Here is a 7322-nt window from a genome sequence, read left to right as displayed (position 1 = left end):
AATCCTACCAAAGGAATTTTTTTTTCTATTCCATCAGATTCAACGCCTTCTTCGTAATAAATACAGCTGTAATGTAGCCTTTTCAACCAATAATAGTTTGAAAAAAAATTTTATTCAAAATTTAAAGTCGACTCGTTCCTCTTTAGAAAACTCTGGCGTCTATAAGATTTTCTGCGACACCTGCTCTTCTTACTACACTGGAACAAACACGACGTGCCTTTACAGTCAGATACAAAGAACATGTTTTAAGTAAAAAATTGCACTAGCACACAAAATTCGTCTTTTGCCGACCACCTTTTTGATCACAGGTCACGCGCCTGAAGCTGTTCACGATATCAACATTTTGAACACCGAGAATAAAGGGCATAGATTAGATATTCTTGAAAAATTAGAAACTTTTAAACATCTTTCTCGAAATGGTGGCCTCATTCTTAATGAACAGCTACAATTACGTAATAAAAACCTCTTCACCGGTTAAAAGACGTTACTTGATATTTAATTTCGTTTTCCCTCGTGCAGTTACCGAAGTGTTTTTTCTATCTAAGTCGACTCATAATTTTTTGTTTGTTAAATGGTTTATATTGGCTGCATTTCATGTTATATTGTTTTTCTACATGTTGTGTCATGTAGCCTCCCTTTGTAATTCTATAATGGCGTTTTCAGCCTCTAAGCTCTTATGTAGACAAAATGTTACCTTGCCTGCTGCTGTCAAACAAAATATTGCCTTTTACTTCATGTACTAAATAATACTCATCATAACATTCATCTGTCTATACTTTGAATGTTAAGTAGTCAGTTTGTATTTGCCACTACTAAGTGTAATGTTACCTGCCCGTAGTTGCTAAGGCGGGTCCCTCAGTCTGTTGCTACCTCCGGGTTGACATGCGTGAGCAGCCTATTGTGGCTTGCCTTCGCTGTATTCTTTTTTAAAAATTCAGTGACTAAAGCTTTATCGCTTGATATTTATTTTAAATGTGACATGTAAGTACTGTTTTTTTCTTGTACTGTTAGGACTTACAGCCGGCCGCGGTGGTCTCGCGGGTCTAGGCGCGCAGTCCGGAACCGTGCGACTGCTCCGGTCGCAGGTTCGAATCCTGCCTCGGGCATGGATGTGTGTGATGTCCTTAGGTTAGTTAGGTTTAAGTAGTTCTAAGTTCTAGGGGACTGATGACCAAAGCAGTTGAGTCCCATAGTGCTCAGAGCCATTTGAACCATTTTTTTGTTAGTACTTACACTTATACAAGGTGGTCCATTTCTCGTGACCGGGCCAAATATCTCACGAAACAAGGGTCAAACGAAACAACCACAAAGAACGAAACTTGTCTAGCTTGAAGGGGGAAACCAGATGGAGCTATGGTTGGCCCGCTAGACGGCGCTGCCATAGGAAAAACGGATATCAACTGCGTTTTTTTTTAATAGAAACTCCCATTTTTTATTACATAATCGTGTAGTACGTAAAGAAATTTGAATGTTTCAGTTTTACCACTGCTGTAATAGTCACAAACATATGGTTCACAATTTTAGACGAACAGTTGGTAAAATGGCTCAAATGGCTCTGAGCACTATGGGACTTAACATCTTTGGCCATCAGTCCCCTAGAACTTAGAACTACTTAAACCTAACTAACCTAAGGACATCACACACATCCATGCCCGAGGCAGGATTCGAACCTGCGACCGTAGCGGTCGCGCGGCTCCGGACTGAGCGCCTAGAACAGCGAGACCACCAAGGCCGGCAACAGTTGGTAACAAGTAGGTTCAAAAAAATGGCTCTGAGCACTATGGGAGTTAACTTCTGAGGTCATCAGTCCCCTAAACGTAGAACTACTTAAACCTAACTAACCTAAGGACATCACACACAGCCATGCCCGAGGCAGGATTCGAACCTGCGACCGTAGCGGTCGCGCGGTTGCAGACTGTAGCGCCTAGAACCACTCGGCCACCCCGGCCGGCGGTAACAGGTAGGTTTTTAAATTAAAATACAGAACGTAGGTACGTCTGAACATTTTGTTTCGGTTGTTCCAATGTGATATATGTACTTTTGTGAACTTATCATTTCTGACAACGCATGCTGTTGCAGACTGATTACCTGTAAATACCACATTAATGCAATAAATGCTCAAAATGATGTCCGTCAACCTCAATGCATTTGGCAATACGTGTAACGACATTCCTCTCAACAGCGAGTGGTTCGCCTTCCGTAATCTCCGCACATGCATTGACAATGCGCTGACGAATGTTGTCAAGCGTTGTCGGTGGGTCACGATATCAAATATCTATCAACTTTCCCCACAGAAAGAAATCCGGTGACGTCAGATCCGATGAAGGTGTGGGCTTCGACGAAAAATCCACCTGTCATGAAATATGCTATTCAATACGGTTTCAACCGTGCGCGAGCTATGTGCCGGACATCCATCATGTTGGAAGTACATCGCCATTCTGTCATGCAGTGAAACATTCTTGTAGTAACATCGGTAGAACATTACATAGGAAATCAGCATACATGCACCATTTAGATTTCCATCGATGAAATGGGGGGCAATTATCCTTCCTCCCATAATGCCGCACCATGCATTAAGCCGCCAAGGTCGCTGATGTTTCACTTGTCGCAGCCATCGTGGATTTTCCTTTGCCCAATAGTGCATATTATGCCGGTTTACGTTATCGCTGTTGGTGAATGACGGTTCGTCGCTAAACAGAACGCGTGCAAAAAGTCTGTCATCGTCCCGTAATTTCTCTTGTGCCCAGTGGCAGAACTGTACACGACGTACAAAGTCGTCGCCATGCAATTCCTGGTGGATAGAAATATGGTACGGGTGCAATCGATGTTGTAGCATTCTCAACACCGAAGTTTTTGAGATTCCCGATTCTCGCGCAGTTTGTCTGCTACTGATGTGCGGATTAGCCGCGACAGACGCAAAAACACCTACTTGGGCATCATCATTTGTTGCAGGTCGTGGTTGCCGTTTCACATGTGGCTGATCACTTCCTGTTTCCTTAAATAACGTAACTATCCGGCGAACGGTCCGGACACTTGGATGATTTCGTCCAGGATACCGAGCAGCATACATAGCACACGCCTGTTGGGCATTTTGATCACAACAGCCATAAATCAACACGATATCGACCTTTTCCGCAATTGGTAAACGGTCCATTTTAACACGGGTAATGTATCACGAAGCAAATACCGTCCGCACTGGCGGAATGTTACGTGATACCACGTGCTTATACGTTTGTGGCTATTACAGCGCCATGTATGACAAAGCGAAAAAAGTGGTCCAACTAAAACATTCATATTTCTTTGCGTACTACACTAATATGCAATTAAAATGGGGGTTCCTGTTTTAAAAAACGCTATTGATATCCGTTTGCAATATGGCTGCGCCATCTAGCGGGCCAACCATAGCGCCATCTGGTTTCCCCATACAAGCTAGACGAGTTTCGTTCTTTGTAGTTTTTTCGTTTGAGGCTTATTTCGTGAGATGTTTGGCCCGGTCACTATCAATGGACCACCCTGAATAAAAAAAACTCATAATTTTTCTATTTATGTTATAGGCCTGTTTGAATGTTTTACTTCTGATGAAGGCACTCATAGTAGTGCCGAAACCAAGTCAATAGACTTAGCTTCTGCGACAGAGGGCTGCTATTGCTTTAATTTTAGTTTGTAAACGGTCGCTGACCACGCAGCCTTGTTTAAAATTGAATCCTTGTAAATTTTTCAAGGCTACAATGAATTTCTCATTCCTCACATATTATTTAGTGCCTGTGAGCTTGGGGGACTGGACTGTGCTGGTCTAAATCCGTATATTTTACAACGCGACTTTCTTTTTAAAAGCATCCCATCAAACCAGAAGAAGCTATTACTCTCCCTGAAATGTCTTCCTGTGGCGAGTGTGCAGTCAAGTCCACTTAAAATGCCAGATCTGAAATCCATTCCAGATGTTCTAATTTTCGTCCCTGCACTCCTTTCTCCTTCATAAATTCAACAATACCGCGTTTTAAATCGTAATATCGTTCCAGGCATGCTCCTTGACTTAAACAGCGTATTTTGCAGTTGTATATAAAGTCTTCATACTCTTCGGTCAGCTCCATCGAAAACTTTTGCAACTGCCAGTGCAATGCTGCGTGCGATTTCAGAAATTTTACTGTTCGTACCACCAGGTTTTTCACACGCTCAGCGCACACAAATTTAGCAGCGAGTGCATCTTAATGTACAGAACAATGAATCCCGTCTTAAATCGTCGTAATTTTTTGGTTATTAAATCTCAACTAAATCTCTAAACTGATTCAGCACGGTATTGTAATGTCTTTTCATAGCAAATCTGCAGCAATCGACGCTTATGCGATTTGTAATATACACTGAAGAGCCAAAGAAATTGGTACACGTGCCTAATTCGTGTAGGGCCCGCGCGAGCACGCGGAAGTGACTCAACACGACGTGGCATGGACTCGACTAATGTCTAAAGTAGTGCCGGAGAGAACTGACACCACACATTCTGCAGGGCTGTTCATAAATCCGTAATAGTACGAGGTGCGGAGATCTTCTGAACAGCACGTTGCAAGGCACCCCAGACATGTTCAATCATGTTCTTGTCTGGAGAGTCTGGTGGCCAGCGGAAGTGTTTAAACTCAGAAGAGTTTTCCCGGAGCCATTGGGACGTGTGGGGGGTCGCATTGTCCTGCTGGAACTGCCCAAGTCCGTCGGAACGCACATTGCACATGAATGGATGCAGGTGATCAGACAGGACACTTGTGTACCTTTGAGAGTCATATCTAGATCTATCAGGGGTCCCATATCACTCCAACTGCACACGCCCCATGCCATTACAGAGCCTCTACCAGCTTGAACAGTACCCTGCTGACTTGGATAGGCCATGGATTCATTTTTGATTTAAGAGTCATATCTAGACGTATCAGGGATCCCATGTCACTCGAACTGCACACGCCCCATGCCATTGCATAGCCTCTACCAGCTTGAACACTACTCTGCTGACTGCAGGGTCCATGCATTCATTTTTGAAACGAGAGTCGTCCTACCAGGCAACATGTTTCCAGTTATCAACAGTCCAACGTCTGCTGCGTTGACAGGTTCAGGCGAGCCGGCCGCGGTGGTCTAGCGGTTCTAGGCGCGCAGTCCGGAACCGCGCGACTGCTACGGTCGCAGGTTCGAATCCTGCCTCGGGCATGGATGTGTGTGATGTCCTTAGGTTAGTTAGGTTTAAGTAGTTCTAAGTTCTAGGGGACTTGGAAGAGCAGTTGAACGGAATGGATAGTGTCTTGAAGGGAGGATATAAGATGAACATCAACAAAAGCAAAACAAGGATAATGGAATGTAGTCGAATTAAGTCGGGTGATGTTGAGGGTATTAGATTAGGAAATGAGACACTTAAAGTAGTAAAGGAGTTTTGCTATTTGGGGAGCAAAATAACTGATGATGGTCGCAGTAGAGAGGATATAAAATGTAGACTGGCAATGGCAAGGAAAGCGTTTCTGAAGAAGAGAAATTAGTTAACATCGAGTATAGATTTAAGTGTCAGGAAGTCATTTCTGAAAGTATTTGTATGGAATGTAGCCATGTATGGAAGTGAAACATGGACGGTAAATAGTTTGGACAAGAAGAGAATAGAAGCTTTCGAAATGTGGTGCTACAGAAGAATGCTGAAGATTTGATGGGTAGATCACATAACTAATGAGGAGGTAATGAATAGGATTGGAGAGAAGAGGAGTTTGTGGCACAACTTGACCAGAAGAAGGGATCGGTTGGTAGGACATGTTCTGAGGCATCAAGGGATCACCAATTTAGTATTGGAGGGCTGCGTGGAGGGTAAAAATCGTAGGGGGAGACCAAGAGATGAATACACTAAGCAGATTCAGAAGGATGTAGGTTGCAGTAGGTACTGGGAGATGAAGAAGCTTGCACAGGATAGAGTAGCATGGAGAGCTGCATCAAACCAGTCTCAGGACTGAAGACCACAACAACAACAAACAACAAGTTCTAGGGGACTGATGACCACAGATGTTAAGTCCCATAGTGCTCAGAACCAACAGGTTCAGGCGAGGCGTAAAGCTTAGTGTCGTGCAATCATCAAGAATACACGAGTGGGCCTTCGGCTCCCAAAGCCTATATGGATTAAGTCTCGTAGAATGCTTCGCACGCTGACACTTGTTGATGACCCAGATTGAAATCTGCAGCAATATGCGGAAGGTTTGCGCTTCTATAACGTTCTCTTCAATCGTCGTTGATCCCGTTCTTGCAGGATATTTTTTCTCCGGCCGCAGCAATGTCGGAGATTTGATGTTTTACCGGATTCCTGATAATCACGGTACACTCGTGAATGGTCGCACGGGAAAATCCCCGCTTCATCGCTTCCTCGGAGATGTTGTGTCCATAACTCTTGCGCCGACTATAACGCCACGTTAAAACTCACTTAAATCGTGATAACCTTCCATTGTAGCAGCAGGAATCGATCTAACAACTGTTCCAGACGGTTGTTGTCTTATATAGGCGTTGCCAACCGCAGCGCCGCATTCTACCTGTTCACCTGTCACTGTATTTGAGTACGCATGCATATACCAGTTTCTTTGACGCTTCAGTGTATGTATACTGTATGGACGATATACAGCGAGTGCTTGTAATTAAAATTGCAGTTCCTCATGGAGGTCCAGTGTGGACTGTGATTATCGTACCGCAGCCAAACTTGGTAATTATTCTAATATGTTAATACGGAACCGACTTTCGCTAGAAAAAAGTTAGCTCCTATTTTGACCACCAGGTGAAAATATGCCGATTTGAATGCAAGAAATATGTATCGAAATGTTTCCACATGTAATGGATTAGCAACAGGACGTGGGTGGAAAAGGTCAAACAAGTGAGAAAGGCATAATGATGATTATATTATTAATCCGCACTTACATAATTGTTTATAATTGTTTCAATATGAGGACCGGAGACTTCGAGACCTGGTATCGAAATTTGGAACAAGCTTTTTTTCCAGCGTAAATGGGTTCCGCATTAACGCATTAGCGCAAACATCACGTGTGTAGGGCGTGTGGATCGCGTGCAAGGCAAAGGATGGCCGGTCTTGGCGTTGCTCAGTCCCTCACGGAAGTACCCGCAACAGAGTGACGATTCATTGAGTACTTCGATTTGGCATTTTTCGGTCCTCACAACTCTCTTCAGTTCAGCAGAATCGTGGTGTCAGCACTGTTTACCCACTGCTATTTGTTCATGGTAGGAAGGACGTGTACAGGTCTAGTGACACTTTGCACAAAAAGAGGCTGTCTAGCAATCTATCGTCACAAACCTTTAAAAATGAAAGGGAA

Source organism: Schistocerca nitens, chromosome 1 (genome assembly GCF_023898315.1).
Source record: "Schistocerca nitens isolate TAMUIC-IGC-003100 chromosome 1, iqSchNite1.1, whole genome shotgun sequence".
Taxonomy (NCBI): Eukaryota; Metazoa; Arthropoda; class Insecta; order Orthoptera; family Acrididae; genus Schistocerca; species Schistocerca nitens.
This window is presented reverse-complemented; position numbering follows the sequence as displayed.